The following is an 18,515-nucleotide window of genomic DNA, read 5'->3' on the forward strand; positions in this document are numbered from 1 at the left end:
ATAAATCATTGAATAAAGCCAATAAGATCTTTAAAATATATTCAATTGAATTTTGTTTTTTAACAAGATGATGGTTAGCTGTTTAATGCCTCATGAAATTTTCATGAGTAATCTAAACATAATTGTTAAGAACAAGTAAATTAAATAGAGGTAAGTAAGATAAAAGTTTATAAATGAACATTTCAATAATAACTATGCTTTATGGTATATCTACTTAAAAATAGTCTCCAAAATCTTTTTGGTAACTTGAAACCTTAAAGTAACTAAATTAAGTTAAATGATGAATATTCATTGAATATCTACATAATTTCCATATAAGATAATATACTGAAACATTGGTTACTGAACATAGGCTTATCTACTTTTTATTACAGAGGAACTAAAGATATTTGGGTCAATTAGTCAACATATTTTATGGCAAATTAAAAAAATTTACTATGAGGAAGAATATACTTCTAGAAATTATGAAATGTATCTATAAATTTGCTAATCCACAGAATGGTAATGTAACAGGCAGTCCACGATTACTTCTTGGTTTTTACTAGAAATTAAGAATTCTAAGGGTTAAGAATTCTTATCAGTGTATGTAATTAAAACTTTCAAAGTAATAAGGGCAAAAGAAAACAACTGTGTATGTATGGAAAGTGGGTAAGGATATTAGAATGTGTTTTTTGAATAAGGAAAGGTGTGAAGGACATGGTTTTTTTTCCTGAGGGAAAAGGAAAGAATTTTGTCCTAAAGTAGACTGGCTGGTTGTTCCAGAATGAAAGAGAAGAGAAAATACAGGACAAAACCTGAATGTATAGAATGTTTGTGGAAAAGGAATCTTGAGAACAGAATTGTATGTGTGGTCAAGCTTGTTAAATTGGAATGAATTTATTTTTGTTTTTAAAGAATGAGTCTTAATATCAACATTACCTTGGTGTAAAATCAGAATTTGGTTTTCTCTCTGTTAAAAAAAAAAAACAATTTCTTGGACTATTGTTCTTATCTTGATAAGCTGTTGGGAAAGGTTTTTCTTTACCTTTTGGTAGTCTGCCTGGTCAACAAAGATTTTATGTCATACCAAAATGATTTCCTGTGCTTCTTGTTGTCTTTATCAGGTCTTTGGTTACTTGGGAAAACTGAGTCTTCTCAATATTAAAAGTGTTAAGTTTTCTTCACAACTATGTCACCTTCTGTATTTGCCTTTAAAATCTTCTATTGTCCCTTTGGTTAAATAAATAATTAATTATTTCATAATGATCTATGATCCTATTTAATCAAATGCTCAAACCTTTTGACATTTTTGACAACTTCCCAAAACCAAATTATGAATAGAATCTTTTTAACCTTAAATTATATTTGAGATTTCCCAGAGGGCTTCTGGAAAATCTCAAAGGTTTTGTCTCTCACCTGGTAAGATGTTAAAATAATTAGATTTCTTGGATATGGTGAAATACATGGGAAGCATTGTCAAGTGAGTGATACTAAACCTTCTTAGGTTATATTTGTATGGATATATGTTTTTAATATGTGTTCTAGAAATTGTATGAAAGTCCTAGAAATCTAATATGTCCTGGTATAATGTTATCAGTCATAACTCTGGTTACTATCTTGACATGTTTTATGTCACATAAATAACCAAATTTCATAGTCAATTTCATTATAATAAACTCTCATCAGATATTTAATCATGGGCATTTAAAACTTTTTTTGTCATTTACAGACAGTTGTTGTTTTACTCTGATGCTTTTGCAAAAGTGATTCATCTTCAGAGAGATTCATGGAAAAAACTCTGAAAAGTACTATAGAATACAGGTTTCTGTAAACTTTAAGAATGTACTACTGACTGGGTAAGAATTTCCAGAGCTCTAATGGAAAAACTAGATTCAAGCAGAACAAGAATTAATAACATGGGTTGAATGAACTGATGGGGATGATTATAATTTTTATGACTTTTTATGTGAAACACTGCTGCTTCTTTAATGTTTTTATTTATAGTTTTAAAGAAACCTTTTTCTTTTAAGCTGCCTATGATGTATAGCAATTTGCTAAAGTATACCTTTGTAAACAGAATTGAAACATTTCATTTTTCTCCGTATCTGATCCCTCCAGAATTGGGAAATTTGTTGAGTGTTCTTATTTTCATGGCAATTTAGTTATTTGTATAAATTCAGCAAGAGTCTGTTTTTAGGATACAATTTGAAACATTGTTTATATTATGGCTTTGACAGAATATCATAATTCAGAATATGCATAGAATATAGACCACACAACTTTAAGGAACTGAGGCTGACTTTATGGAGCCAGTAAAGCCTCTTGGAAAACCAGCCTGTTACCTTGCTTGGTGGGTTCCCAGAAGCTTTCCTAGGTAAGTAAGGAAGGTCTCTTCCTGCAGGCCTGGAAACCTCAAGAAATTGAGGAGACTTCAAGAAGAAAGGAATTAACCCAGATCTATAGGTATTATAGGCAAAGTTTGATGGCAAGTCTTAGGCTTGGCTTCTTAGCCTCAAGAGGCTTTTAAATGTCCAATTGAGATTCCTTATGAAAAGTTCCAGCAAAGAAAAATTTAAAATAGCCTCTGTGGTCAGTCACTACTCTTGCTACAGTTATGTAAACATCAGGCCGAGTTTAATGAAACTAGACCTATTTTGCAAACAAATTGGTCTTACTGTGATTATCTTTAATAGAAGTGAGAGAGTGGTTGTAGAGAGAAGAAGATGTTTAGTAAAAAAGTATAAGACATCCTTGTGGATATCAGGTTCTATTCATGTTCATTATCTTTGAGGTTTTGTTATCTACCTGTAAATTGGACTGGATCCTGAATTCTTCCAGTTTCCTCAGATACTGGCTACAACTCTCCAAACTAACACCTCCCATTTTCTCCCACCCTTCTGACCTGAGTCAATAAGAACAAAGACTTCCTTTCAGCCTTCTTGAAGGGGACCATACCATGTCCCTCTCACTATCCAGATAGCAGCCAAACTGCAGGCACTTGAATCTTGACCCAAGATTCAAGAGTCAAGTTTCAGGAATCACTTCCAGACTCTTGAAACTGCATAAGGGCTGGAGATCTAAACTTAAAATTGACTAGGGATGTTCCTCAGCATCTTGAGGCATCTGGAGATGGACAGCTCTCCCAATATCACAGATCAAGATCCTCATCTCCAATATGAAACTTTTAATTCTTTTGCCTTTTTGGTACTTTCTTTTTCTCTCTGTTAATGCATGGGAAGACAATGCCTCTTAACTCTGGCAACTACTGCTGAATACAAAAAAAGGCCATAGTTATACAACAGAGTCCCTAGACTTTTCTTGCTAAGATGGCTTTAGATAAGAGATTTCCTTTAGATTACTTCCTGGCTGAACAAGGAGCAGTCTGTGCCATAACAAATACCTATTGTGGTACGTGGATAAACACCTCTGGTATTGTAGCCAATACGAGGAATTAACAAACAAGACACTTAGCTAAAACAAGTTGATGCCTTTCCAGGTACATTCTTTGATTTATTTGATGCCAACTGGTTTGGTTCATGGGGGCCCTAGCTAAAGAGTAGACATTACTCTCTTGGTATTATCCTCCTGATAGTCATCATTGTAGTCTCCCTGGTGCTCTGTGTTCTCTCAAAGGTCTTAAATGCATGTTCACAGCCATCAGATGGTCTCACTGTGCTTGAAGAAACAGGAACAAGATGAACAATGAGATAAATAGCAAAAGTAATTCTTCTATGGACCTGATATCATAATCTACAAGTTTTCATGGTGAGACAGGAACAATTTTGATGGTGACTGAGAGTGACACTAATACCAAAAGGTGGAATTGTTAAAGTAATTAAACAAGGGGGCCATTAGAGGTGGCCCTAATGCCATGATGGCCTATGTAAGCAAACCAAAATCTGAGCCTGTAAATGCCTCAAGGTTACAAAATCAAAAACTAAGGACAACCAATCACAAACAGCCAAGTGAGCTTTAAGCTGTTGCCAGCCAAATAATTTCTTTTCTTTGCTTCCATACCTTCCCTAAGTAAGTCATTCTCCTGGCTCCTGTCAGTGGAGCACTCCTATTCACTTCCCATTTGGTGCTCAATTAGAATCAATCTTTGTTCATTTAAATTTGTAAAAATGTTAATATGACTCAGTTTATCTTTTAACAGAACTCAAGAGAAGAAGAATAGTCTATTATATTTACCCAGATATTTACCATCCTGTTCCTTTTCCTCTGCAAGTATAGTCATACTTCTGTCTAAAAATAAAATTTCATCTTTCTTATAGTGTTATACCCTGCCTTTCTTCACCAGCAACACAAATTAAATGTAATTCAGTGTCAATAAACATCCATTTGCACCATAATTTCAGTGCTTACAAGAATACTAATGGCCCATAAAAACATGAAAGTATTAAAATTCGCCAACATTTGTTTTGGGTCAAGTAACATTTATTCTCAGAATTACAGTGTGACTTTTTTCCATCCTTATTTTACAGATGAAGATAGTAAAGAACTGGGAGGTTAAGTACTTTGCCTAAGTTAGCATACTTAGAAAGTGACACATCATGGATTTGAACCCAAATAGCATGGCTCCAGAGCCCATGAATATTTAGGGTGATAGAACTTGAGGCACAGAAGCACACAGATTAACTATCAAGTTTCAGCCACATAAACCCAAACTGAGACACACTTACACATACAAATGCATTATCAAAAATTGTGCTCAGCTTCTTCCCTCCATTTTAAATGGGTATCCTTTGAATATATTTCCACAACACTAAAATCTCAAGTAACTTATTTATCTGTAAAAAGTATTTTCTATTTTCAAATTTTTCTCTTAATAAATGTTCCTGTTTACCATATAGAAATGTATATTTATAATATGAAATTACCCTGACTCTCCCTTCTGCTTGATACCTGTCCTCTGACCCAAAGGTGTCCACTCTCAATAGATTGGTGCATTTTCTCCAGATGTGTTTGTCTGTAGGTGAAACATTATCATAATCAGAGATACACAAAAATATTTATTCATACATGTTTTCTTTTTCAGTATAGAATCCCATTATTCATATTCTGCAACTTGCCTTTTTTTCATTGAAAATAACAGCTCTTCATGTTTTCATGTAGTTTGTTAGCTAATGTGTCTTCAAATGTTACTTGGTATATATATTGTTCTTTACATGAATACTCCATTTATATTTCTACTATCCATTGCTGTGAAGGGTAGCAGAACATGCCACCCAAGATATGCTTCTGTGGTGTAAGGAATATTTTGAGCTGATTATTTTAAGAAACAGCAGACACAAGAAAATCTCTAAAAACAGAGTAGAAGTTACCCTTTTGTAAGGAACATTTACATTTATAACAGAAATCTCCACTAGTAAGTGTCTCCCTCTCTGTTCTTCCCTCTGAAGGAGGACTTGAAATCACATGAAACTCTTGTCAATGGAGAAGGCACCAACTTTAATCGGCATAACAAAACTTACCCTTGTTAACCTTGCTTTTCTTGGTAACCTCGAATAACTGGCCTCTCCTCCCACCCCCAACATCTTTCGTTGCCTTTGGCTGAAGATTGTTTTTAAGGTGGTGGCATGGGCCATCTCAAGGAGTTATTCAGTTTCCCTGGGTACCTCCCATGTGTACATGACGTATATATATTAACAAACATTTGTTTTTCTCTTGTTAATGTCTTTTATTACAGGGGGTCTCAGCCAAGAACTCTGAAGGGTAAAGGGAAAATTATTTTTACTCTCCTACCATTTTGGCAATCATGAAGGGCTCCACTGGGGCACCTCACTTGCTCTGGAGTCTACAGATGGGATCCTGAAAAACTGGCAGAAGCTGGCTAAGGGTAAGAATTCTTACCAAAGTCAGCTCTCCTGGATCTCTGTCTGTAGTGTCCAGTCAAGAGGGGAAGGTTAAAATCTTACAGTGTCTCTTCATTTCCAAATTCCAATTGGCAGAAGAAAAACATTTGTAAGTTTTAATTCTTTGAATTGTGACTGGTGAATTTGGTTTTAGGTACCCATTGGCTATTGATCCTTTTCCTCCCAGGGACAGCTATCACTTTCCTGTTTGTCTTGTATGTTCTGAGAACTTGGCTTGGCTTTCTGCCTGCCCATGGCACATAGGTTGTCATTTCTTGTGTGTGCAGGTGGCTCGAACGTCAGGATGTAGGCCCCAAGAATATAGTCAGCCAGAAATGTGGGTTGCACCCCATTTGCAGCTAGTGTCCTACTGACTGTTGCCTACTCTTAGGGGGCATATCGATAATTACTTTGAATGTAAATGGATTAAATGCTCCAACCAAAAGACAGACTGGCTGAATGGATATGAAAACAAGACTCGTGGGCTTCCCTGGTGGCGCAGTGGTTGAGAGTCCGCCTGCCAATGCGGGGGACATGGGTTCGTGCCCCGGTCCGGGAAGATCCCACATGCCATGGAGGGGCTACACCAGTGAGCCATAGCCGCTGAGCCTGCACGTCCGGAGCCTGTGCTCCACAACGGGAGAGGCCACAACAGTGAGAGGCCCACGTACCGCCAAAAAAAAAAAAAATGAGACTCATATACATGTTGTCTACAAGAGACCCACTTCAGACCTAGGGACACATGCAGACTGAAGGTGAAGGGATGGAAAAAATATATACCATGCAAATGGAAATCAAAATAATGCTGGAGTAGCAATACTCATATCAGATAAAATAGACTTTAAAATAAAGACTGTTACAAGAGATAAGGAAGGACACTATGTAATCAAGGGATCGATCCAAGAAGAAGACATAACAATTGTAAATATTTATGCACCCAACATAGGAGCACCTTGATACATAAGGCAAATGCTAACAGCTATAAAAGAAGAATTCGACCATAATACAATAGTAGTGGGGACTTTAACACCCCACTTACACCAATGGACAGATCATCCAGACAGAAAATCAATAAGGAAACACAAGCTTTCAATGACACAGTAGACCAGATAAATTTAATTGATATTTATAGGACATTCCACCCACAAGCAGCAGAATACATTTTCTTCTCAAGTGCACATGGAACATTCTCCAGGATAGATCACATCTTGGGTCACAGAACAAGCCTCGGAAAATTTAAGAAAATTGAAATCATGTCAAGCATCTTTTCTGACCACAATGCTATGAGAATAGAAATCAATTACAGGAAAAATATATATAAAAAACACAAACACATGGAGGCTAAACAATATGCTACTAAATAAGAGATCACTGAAGAAATCAAAGAGGAAATTTTAAAAATACATAGAAACAAATGACAAAGAAAAAGAAGGAAAATTTAAACAATAATTATCCTAGGCCTTTGATAATAGGCAAATATGCACCAAAACTCATTCTTAGAGAAAATTTACATCTTTTCTCAGTGCCTTTGAGATGTAGACTTTCAACTCTGTCTTCTCTAGGACCTGAGAGCATCTCTTTTAAATGCAAACTTCAAGGAGGTGATTCTTGTCAGAAGTTAAAGAAATAAAAAAGGAGCTACTTGGAAACTAGACAAATGAAAAAATCTTAAAAGTCTTCTCTACAAATAGTGGCAAAAAGCTTTAGCCATCTGAGCAGATAACCTTAACTTTTCCATCTGCCAGAAACAATTTGAATCCAAGTGTTCTATTATAAATTAGTGAGTTTTAAACTATTGTACCTACATCATTGCTAAATTTTAAAATGCAAGCTATATCTTTATTTGTCTGTATGTCTATGTGTATGTTAGAGATGTGTGATACTTCTCTACCTCCAAATGGTAAAAGATTTGTAAAAGATCTCTATTTGATTGGCTTAAAGAAAAATAGGGCTTCCCTGGTGGCTCAGTGGTTGAGAGTCCGCCTGCCGATGCAGGGGATATGGGTTCGTGCCCGGGTCTGGGAAGATCCCACATGCCGCGTAGCGGCTAGGCCCGTGAGCCATGGCCGCTGAGCCTGCACATCCGGAGCCTGTGCTCTGCAACAGGAGAGGCCACAACAGTGAGAGGCCCACGTACCGCAAAAAAAAAAAAAAAAAAGAGAGAAAAAGAAGTGCTTATATAAATTAAGTATCGCTAAACTCTAAGAAATAAAATAGAAAGTAACACAAATGTTTTTCAAGTTCACATGATGTGAGATAATCTAAAGTAAATAAAAACTAGTTTGTTTGTTGGATTAATTAAGACAGACATGTCTTCAGAGTTTTCAACATTAAATATAATGCAGATAAAACTTTTGTTCTACCTAGATGTACTAGTCATAAGTTCATGTTATGTCTTACAATATTTGCCAGCAAGAAAAATAACAAGATTATGGCTAGCTGCTTAATGTCTTGTTAAAATTTCATGAGTGATCTCAACATAATTGTTAAGAGCAAGTGAATTAAGTAAATGTACATAAGATAAAAGTGTATAAAAGAACTTTCAAACAGTAATTATTTTTTTAAAAATATTTAATTTATTTTTGGCTGTGTCGGGTCTCAGTTGTGGTTCATGGGATCTTTCATTGTGGCGCACAGGCTGTTCATTGCAGCATGTGAGCTTCTCTCTAGTTGTGGTGTGTTGACCCCAGAGCATGTGGGCTCAGTAGTTGGGGTGCGCAGACTCTCTAGTTGTGGTGCATGGGCTCCAGAGTGCGTGGGCTCTGTAGTTGTGGAGTAATTATGTTTTATAATGTCTCCTTAAAAATAGTTTCCCAAATTACTAACTTTTAGTAATTTCCAACCTTATAATTTAGCTGAGTTAAATTATAGATATTCTTGTAATATCTAGATCATTTCAAAATAATACACTGAAACATTAATTGCTACACATACATCTAGGTTTACCTACTTTTGTCCCCTTATTAAAAAGGAACAAAAGATATTTGGTCTTGTTAGCAAAAATGGCTTGTGCCACATTGAAAGTTTGTACTATGAGGAAGCACATGCTTTTAAAAATTATCAGGTGTATTCATAAATTTGCCAATCTACAAACTGTTGGTATGGAACAGAGAGTTCACAATTGCTTACTTCCTAGTTTTCACTATAGTTTATGGTTTGTAAGCATTAAGAATTCTAATTAATACATATAATTAAAACTGCTAAAATTACTATGGGAAATTCTTTGATCTCTGTATGTAAGAAAAGTAGGATGTTTGGGGATAAGAAAAGGTGTGAGGTATGGAGATGCATTTTTGGTAAAGGAAAAGGTCATTTTGTCCTACAGTAGAATGACTTGTTTCAGAATGAGAAAGAGGAGAATACAGGACACACTAAATGGATATAGAAAGTAGAGGAGAGAGGAAGAGAAATTTACTTTGTATGGTCAAGCTGGCTAAAATTGAATGAATTTATTATAAAGGTTTAATTTTTTACTTTATTTTTTGGATGTATTTTTTTAACTTTTTATTTTATATTGGTGTGTAACTCATTAAAAATGTTGTGATAGTTTCAGGTGCACAGCAAAGCGACTCGGCCATACATATGCATGTATCCATTCTCCCCGAAACTCCCCTCCCATCCAGGCTGCCACATAACATTGAGCAGAGTTCCCTGTGCTATACAGTACACCCTTGTTGGTGATCCATTTTAGATAAAGCAGTGTGTACATGTCAATCCCAAACTCCCTAACTATCCCTTCCCTCCACCCTTCCCTCCTGGTAACTGTAAGTCTGTTCTCTAAGTCTTTGAACCTGTTTCTGTTTTGGAAATAAGTTCGTTTGTATCATTTCTTTTTAGATTCCCCATATAAGCGATATCATGCAATATTTCTCTTTCCTGTCTGACTTACTTCACTCGGTATGACAGTCTCTAGGTCCATCCACATTGCTGCAAATGGCATTATTTCATTCTTTTTTTACGGCTGAGTAATATTCCATTGTATATATGTACCACAACTTCTCTATCCATTCCTGTGTCGATGGACATTTAGGTTGCTTCCATGTCTTGGCTATTGTAAACAGTGCTGCAATGAATATTGGGGTGCATGCATCCTTTTGGACCATGTTTTTCTCTAGATGAATACCCAGGGGTAGGATTGAAAGATCATATGGTAGCTCTATTTTTAGTTTTTAAGGACCCTCCATACTGTTCTCCATAGTGGCTGTACCAATTTACATTCCCACCAACAGTGTAGGAGGGTTCCCTTGTCTCCACACCCTCTCCAGCATTTATTGTTTGTAGACTTTTTGGTGATGGCCCTTCTGACTGGTGTGAGGTGATATCTCATCGTAGCTTTGATTTGCATTTCTCTAATAATTAGCAATGTTGAACATCTTTTCATGTGTTTGTTGGCAATCTGTATGTCTTCTTTGAAGAAATGTCTATTTAGGTGTTCTGCCCATTTTTGATTGGGTTGTTTGTTTTGATGATATTAAGCCGCATGAGCTATTTGTATATTTTGGAGACTAATCCCTTGTCAATCACATCATTTGCAAACATTTTCTCCCAATCTGTGGGTTGTCTTTTCCTTTTATTTATGGTTTCCTTTGCTGTGCAAAAGCCTTTGAGTTTAATTAGGTCCCATTTGTTTATTTTTCTTTTTATTTCCATTACTCTGGGAGACGGATTGAAAAAGATTGCTGCAATTTATATCAGTGTTCTGCCTATGTTTTCCTCTAGGAGTTTTATAGTGTCCAGTCTCATATTTAAGTCTTTAATCCATTTTGACCTCACTTTTGTGTATGGTGATAAAGAATGATATAATTTTATTTTTTTTTACATGTAGCTGTTCAGTTTTCCCAGCAACATTTGCTGAAGAGGCTGTCTTTCCAACATCATATAGTCTTGCCTCCGTTGTCATAGATTAATTGACCATAGGTGCATGGGTTTATTTCTGGGCTTTCTATCCTGTTCCATTGATCTATATTTCTATTTTCGTGCCAGTACCATACTGTTTTGATGACTATAACTCTGTAGTATAGTCTGAAGTCAGGGAGCCTGATTCCTCCAGCTCCATTTTTCTTTCTCAAGATTGCTTTGGCTATTCAGGGTCTTTTGTGTCTCCATACAAATTTTAAGATTTTTTATTCTAGTTCTGTGAAAAAATGCCATTGGTAATTTGATAGGGATTGCGTTGAATCCGTAGATTGCCTTGGGTAGTGTAGTCATTTTGACACTATTGATTCTTCAAATCCAGGAACATGGTGTATCCTTCCATCTGTTTGTCTCTTCTTCGATTTTTCCATCAGCATTTTATAGTTTTTGGAGTACAGGTCTTTTGTCTCCTCAGGTAGGTTTATTCCTAGGTATTTTATTCTTTTTGATATGATGGTAAATGGGACTGTTTCTTGAATTTCACTTTCTGATCTTTCATTGTTAGTGTATAGAAATGCCACAGTTTTCTGTGTATTCATTTTGTAGCCTGCAACTTTACCAGATTCATTGATGAGCTCTAGTAGTTTTCTGGTAGCATCTTTAGGATTTTCTCTATATAGTATCATCTGCAAACTGTGACAGTTTTACTTCTTCTTTTCCAATTTGGATTCCTTTTATTTCTTTTTCTTCTCTGATTGCCATAGCTAGGACTTCCAAAAACTGTGTTGAATAAAAGTTGTGAGAGTGGACATCCTTGTCTTGTTCCCGATCACAGTGGAAATGCTTTCAGCTTTTCACTATCGAGTATGATGTTAACTGTAGGTTTGTTATATAAGGCCTTTATTGTGTTGAGCTATGTTCCCTCTGTGCCAACTTTCTGGAGAGTTTTTATCATAAATGGGTGCTGAATTTTGTCAAAAGCTTTTTCTGCATCTATTTAAATGACCATGTGGTTTTTATTCTTCAATTTGTCGATGTGGTGTATCACATTGATTGATTTGTTGATATTGAAAAATTCATGCATCCCTGTGATAAATCCCACTTGATCATGGTGTATGAACCTTTTAATGTATTGTTGGATTCGAATTGCTAGTATTGTGTTGAGGATTTTTGCATCTATGTTCATCAGTGATATTGGCCAGTAATTTTCTTTTTTATGGTATCTCTGTCTGGTTTTGGTATCAGGGTTATGGTGACCTCATTTGAATGAGTTTGGCAGTGTTCCTTCCTCTGCAATTTTCTGGAACAGTTTGAGAAGGATAGGTGTTAGCTCTTCTCTAAATGTTTGATAGAATTCGCCTGTGAAGCCATGTGGTCCTGGGCTTTTGTTTGTTGGAAGATTTTTTATCACAGTCTCAATTTCAGTGCTTGTGATTGGTCTGTTCATATTTTCTATTTGTTCCTGGTTTAGTCTTGGGAGACTGTACCTTACTAAGAATTTGTGCATTTCTTCCAGGTTGTCCATTTTATTGGCATAGAGTTGCTTATAGTAATCTCTCATGATCCTTCATATTTCTGTGGTGTCAGTTGTAACTTCTCCTTTTTCATTTCTAATTTTATTGATTTGAGTCCTCTCCCTTTTTTTCTTGATGAGTCTGGCTAAAGGTTTATCAATTTTTTAATCTTTTCAAAGAACCAGCTTTTAGTTTCATTGACCTTTGCTGTTGTCTTCTTTGTCTCTATTTCATTTATTTCTGATCTGATATTTATGATTTCTTTCCTTCTACTAACTTTAGGTTTTGTTTGTTCTTCTTTCTCTAGTTGCTTTAGGTGTAAGGTTAGGTTGTTTTCTGAGATTTTTCTTGTTTCCTGAGGTAAGATTGTATTGCTATAAACTTTCCTCTTAGAACAGCCTTTGCTGAATCCCATAGGTTTTGGACCATTGTGTTTTCATTTTCATTTGTCTCTAGGTATTTTTTTATTTTCTCTTTGATTTCTTCAGTGAACCATTGCTTGTTTAGTAGCATATTGTTTAGCCTCCACGTGTTGTGTTTTCTATAGTTTTTTTCTTGTACTTTATTTCTAATCTCATAGCACTGTGGCTGGAAAATATGCTTGATATATTTTCAATTTTCTTAAATATACCAGTGCTTGCTTTGTGGCCCAGCATGTCATCAGTCCTGGAGAATGTTCCACATGCCCTTGAGAAGAATGTGTATTCTGCTGCTTTGGGATGAAATGCTCTATAAATATCAATTAAGTCCATCTGGTCTAATGTGTCATTTAAGACCTGTATTTCCTTATTGATTTTCTGTCTGGATGATCTGTCCATTGATGAAAGTGGGGTATTAAAGTCTCCCACTTTTATTGTGTTACTGTTGATTTCTCCCTTTATTGCTGTTAATATTCCCCTTAAATATTGAGGTGCTCCTATGTTGGATGCATATATATTTACAATTGTTATATTTTCTTCTTGGATTGATCTCTTGATCATTATGTAGTGGCCTTCTTTGTCTCTTATAACAGTCTTTATTTTAAAGTCTACTTTTTTCTGATATGAGTATTGCCACTCCAGCTTTCTTTTGATTTCATTTTGCATGGCATATCTTCTTCCATCCTGTCACTTTCAGTCTGTATGCGTCCCTAGGTCTGAGGTGGGTCTCTTGTAGACAGCATACATATGGGTCTTGTTTTTGTATCCGTTAAACCAGTCTGTGTCTTTTGGTTGGTGCATTTAATCCATTTACATTTAAGATAATTATTGATATGTGTGTTCCTATTGCCATTTTCTTAATTGTTTTGGGTTTGTTTTTGTAGGTCTTTTTTCTTCCCTTCCTCTTTTGCTCTCTTCTCTTGTGATTTGATGACCATCTTTAGTGTTGTGTTTGGGTTACTTTTTCTTTTTTGTTTGTGTATCTATTGTAGTTTTTGCGTTTGCTGTTTGCATGAGGTTTTGATATAGCTGTCTATATATGTACAGGGTTGTTTTAAGTTGCTAGTCTCTTTCCCATATAGAGGAGTTCCTTTAGCATTTGTTGCAAAGCTGGTCTGGTGGTGCTGAATTCTCTTTGCTTTTGCTTGTTTGTAAAGCTTGTGGTTTCTCCAGTAAATCTGAATTAGAGCCTTGCTGGGTAGAGTATCTTGGCTGTAGGTTCTTCCCTTTCATCGCTTTAAACATATTGTGCCATTCCCTTCTGGCTTGCAGAGTTTCTGCTGAGAAATCAGCTGATAACCTTATGGGCATTCCCTTGTATGTTATTTGTCATTTTTCCCTTGTTGCTTTTAGTATTGTTTCTTTGTCTTTAATTTTTGTCAGTTTGATCACTATGTGTCTTGGCATGTTCCTCCTTGGGGTTTTCCTGCCTGGAACTCTTCACTTCCTGGACTTGGTTGACTGTTTCCTTTCACATGTTAGGGAATTTTTCAGCTATTATCTCTTCTAATATTTTCTTGGGTCCTTTCTCTCTCCTCCTTCTGTGACCCCTGTAATGCGCATGTTGGTGTGTTTAACGTTGTCCCAGAGGTCTCTTAGGCTGTCCTCATTTCTTTTTTCTTTATTCTATTCCATGGCAGTGATTTCCACCATTCTGTCTTCCAGGTTACTTATCCGTTCTTCTGCCTCAGTTATTCTGTTATTAATTCCTTCTAGTGTATTTTTAATTTCAGTTATTGTACTGTTCATCTCTGTTTGTTCTTTAGTTGTTCTAGGTCTTTTTCAAACATTTCTTGCATCTTCTCCATCCTTGCCTCCATTCTTTTTCCAAGATCCTGGATCACCTTCACTTTCATTATTCTGAATTCTTTTTCTGGAAGGTTTCCTATCTCCACTTCATTTAGTTCTTTTTCTGCGGTTTTATCTTGTTCCTTCATCTGGGACATATTCCTCACCTTTTCATTTTGTCTAACTTTCTGTGGTTGTGGTTTTCATTCTGCAGGATTGTATTACTTCTTGCTTCTTCTGTCTGCCCTCTGGTGGATGAGGCTATCTAAGAGGCTTGTGCAAGCTTCCTGATGAGTGGAACTGGTGGTGGGTAGGCAGGGCATGCTCAGTAAGACTTTAATCGACTTGTCTGCTGATGGGAGGGGTGTGTTCCCTCCATGTTGGTGTTTGGCCTGAGGCGACTGCGCACTGGAGCCAGCAAGCTGTTTGGTGGGGCTGATGCGGGCCTCTGGCAGGGTTCACACCAAAGAGTACTTCCCAGAACTGGTGCTGCCAGTGTCCTTGTCCCCATGGTGAGCCAAAGCCACCCCCCACCTATGCAGGAGACCCTCCAACACTAGCAGGTAGGTTTGGTTCAGTCTCCTGTGGGGTCACTGCTCCTTTCCCCTGGGTCCTGGTGTGCATAAGACATCGTATGTGCCCTCCAAGAGTGGAGTCTCTTGTTTCCCCCAGTCCTGTAGAAGTCCTGTGATCACATCCTGCTGGCCTTCAAAGTCCGGTTCTCTGGGGTTTCATCCTCCTGTTGCCGAGGCCCCCCAGGTTTGGAAGCCTGACACGTGGCTCAGAACCTTCACTCCAGTGGGAGAACTTCTGTCATATAATGGTTCTCCAGTTTGTGAGTCGCCCACCCAGCAATTATGGGATTTGGTTTTATCATGATTGTGCCCCTCCTACCATCTCATTGTGGGTTCTCCTTTGTCTTTGGATGTGGGGTATCTTTATTTGTGGGTTCCAGCGTCTTCCTCTCAATGGTTATTCAGAAGATAGTTGTGATTCTGGTGCTCTGGCAAGAAGGGGTGAGCACACATCCTTCTACTCCCCCATCTTGAGCCAATCTTCCATAAATGTTTAAATAATAAGCTTTAATATCAATAGTATATTTATGTTAAAATAAAACTTAATTTTCTTTCATCTGCTATGAAGACAGGGTTTCTTTGACTGTAGGTCTGCTCTTGATAAGAGATTGGGAAAGGTTTCTCTGTACCTTTTAAATAATCTGCCTAGAAAGGTGATCGTTTTTCTCTTTCCAAAATAATTTCCTGTGCTTCATGTTGTGTTTATCATGTCTTTAATTACATAAGAAAACTGTCTTCTCAGTAATAAAATAGCTAAGTTTTGCTCACAACTATGTAATCTGCTGTATTTGCTTTTAAATTCTTTTATTGTCACTTTGGTTAAATAGATAATTAAGTATTGTTCCATAATGATCTGTGATCCCATTTAGTCAAATGTCCCTTTCTCTTAAACTATCTATAACCCCATGTTATTTTGGGGATCTCAAGAAGAGACAAAAAGAGCAAAAATCATTAGAAAACCTTGGTGTCTACTATTCAATGATAAGTACTCTTAAGAGGTGAGTGTATATTTGTTTTCAGAAATTTTGTTATGCAAATATAACCTGCATTTTTAAGATGAACAATGAGATGATACCCTACATACGGTTTTGTAAACAGCTTTTTTTCGACAAACATCATATTATGGAGGTCAAGTCAAGCCAATCAGTATAAGCCCACATAATAATAAAATGGCCTTAAGCACTAATGGTCAATTTAGGTATGATAATAATAAGAATGGTTAATATTATTACTGACTTCCTCTGGCCCTACAGTGTTGTAAATGCTAAACCTATATTTGGTCATTTAATTCCCACCACGTCCTGTGAGGAGAAGCTATTGTTTCTGAACTGTAACCATCGGGGAACTGAGGCACAGTGATGGCAGTGCTAGCCTGTCACAAGATTAAGATATGAACCAATTCTGGGTGGCAGCTGAGCCCCACATCTAACTAGTGTACACTAGTGCTTCTCATCTGATAAGACCCTCAACCTTACTGTTCATCAGGGCACAGCGAAATAAAACTAACGTCCTATGTTTTTTTCTCAGTTAGCTGGGCAAAAGTTTAAACAACAGATCTTAATCAGTGTGGTTTGGAATTTGGAGACCTGTGTCCTGTTATATTGTGGAAGGGGCTCCTCCAACATTCTGTCTCCCTTCCTGTGCCTCAGGGATGTTCCCCTACTAAAGTGGAAAACTTTCCTGTGCTTGGAGCAGAAAATGTTTATGTTTCTCCAGGCTTTTTAATATTTTGTATAATTGCAAGGGCAATAGGAATTTGTTACAGTTAAAAATAGATAACATACAAAGGGAAATAAAATAATAATACCTCAAAGCCCACCATCTGAAGAAAAGCCCTTCTAGGCGCTTAGCACCGAGCCGACTGAGAGGAAGATGTGTTGGGTGCAGCTCTCGCCGCTTCGGTCACCGCCCCTGGAAACCCCTTTTGTAAAGCCTATACAGTTCAGACCCCCGAGAGTGTGTCTCCAACTGCTGCTACAGAGGTTTATTCAAAAGCTTTAGCTGTTTGCCATGGACCACTGGACCTCTATGACTTTCTGATCAAAGCTCGTGAGCTAAAGGACGATGGACATCAAAGAAGAGTTGTACAGTGTTTGCAGGAATTACATGAGGACCTTAAAGGATACAGTATAGAGGCAGAAGACATTTTTTTTCCCTAAGGTACAGGGAAAACAATGGTGATGGACGTGTTTTATGCTTATGTGGAAATGAAGAGGAAAAAACGGGTTCATTTTCATGGTTTCATGCTAGATGTTCACAAAAGAATACACTGCCTTAAACAGAGTTTGCCAAAAAGGAAACCAGGACTCATGGCTAAATCATACGATCCAATAGCTCCTATAACTGAAGAAATCAGTGAAGAAGCATGTCTCTTATGTTTTGATGAATTTCAGGTCACTGACATTGCTGATGCCATGATTCTGAAACAGCTTTTTGAAAATCTGTTCAAAAATGGGGTCATCGTTGTGGCAACATCCAACAGGCCACCAGATGTTCTCTATAAAAATGGACCCCAAAGAGCTAACTTTGTACCATTCATAGCTGTCCTGAAGGTCTCTGAGGCAATGAGAGAATGGAATGCATGTATGTGGGCAATGCTGTATTTCTTTCTGGAATACTGTAACATGGTCCAGCTAGATTCTGGGATAGATTATCGGAAAAGGGAACTTCCTGATGCAGGAGAACTCTACTATCTCACAAGTGAAGCTGATGTGGAGGCTGTCATGGATAAGTTGTTTGATGAGCTGGCTCAGAAACAAAGTGATTTAACTAGACCAAGGATTCTAAAAGTGCAAGGCAGAGAGCTGCGGCTGAATAAAGCCCGTGGAACCGTTGCCGACTGCACATTTGAAGAGCTATGTGAGAGAGATCCCATCCAGGATACCACATTACCTTTAGTCATCATGCCTCCTTAGATTCCTCTTAGTTGTGACAATTTCTCAGACTTTCCTTCTTTTTGATGACCCTGACAGTTTTGAGGAATACTGGTCAGTTATTTTGTAGTCTGTCCCTCAAATGGGATTTGTCTGATGTTTTTCTCATGATTTGACTGGAATTGTAGGCTTTGGGAAGAAGACCACAGAGGTCAAGTGCTATTTTCATCAGATCATATCAAGGGCACATATGATCAATATGACTTAACACTGTTGATGTTAACCTTGATCACACTTGTCTGAGGTAGTGTTTGTCTCCACTATAAAGTTACTCTTTCCCCCCTCTTTCCATAGTGAACTCTTTGGAAGGAAGTTCTTGCTGAGTTTTTATGCTTATGTGGAAATGAAGAGGAAAAAACGGGTTCCACAATTATCTAACGAGGCTGTTAAAATACTTTCCCCTTTTCCAACTACATATTTGTTTGAGGCTAGATTTTCTTATATGACTCAACTAAAGCAACATATAACAATAGTCTGACTGTAGAAGCAGGTATGAGAATTCCACTATCTCCTATTACACCAGACATTAAAGAGATTTGCCCAAAGTATAAAGCAATTCTACTCTTCTTACTATTTTCATTTTTTTTTTTTGTGGTAC

At 37.0% G+C, this 18,515-nt stretch overlaps 1 pseudogene across 1 annotated transcript in view; it reads left to right on the forward strand.

The window, feature by feature from the left end:
• The window catches only part of LOC309796245 (AFG1-like ATPase), a 29,631-nt pseudogene extending 11,732 nt beyond the window's left edge, over positions 1 to 17,899 (forward strand). Inside the window, exon 3 of the transcript in view lies at positions 16,813 to 17,899. The product of the transcript in view is annotated as an AFG1-like ATPase (transcript). The remainder of the gene's footprint in view (positions 1 to 16,812) is intronic.
• The last annotated feature ends 616 nt before the right edge of the window (positions 17,900 to 18,515 follow it).

The sequence above is a fragment of the Mesoplodon mirus genome (assembly GCF_964341445.2).
Source record: "Mesoplodon mirus genome assembly, chromosome: X".
Lineage (NCBI taxonomy): Eukaryota > Metazoa > Chordata > Mammalia > Artiodactyla > Ziphiidae > Mesoplodon > Mesoplodon mirus.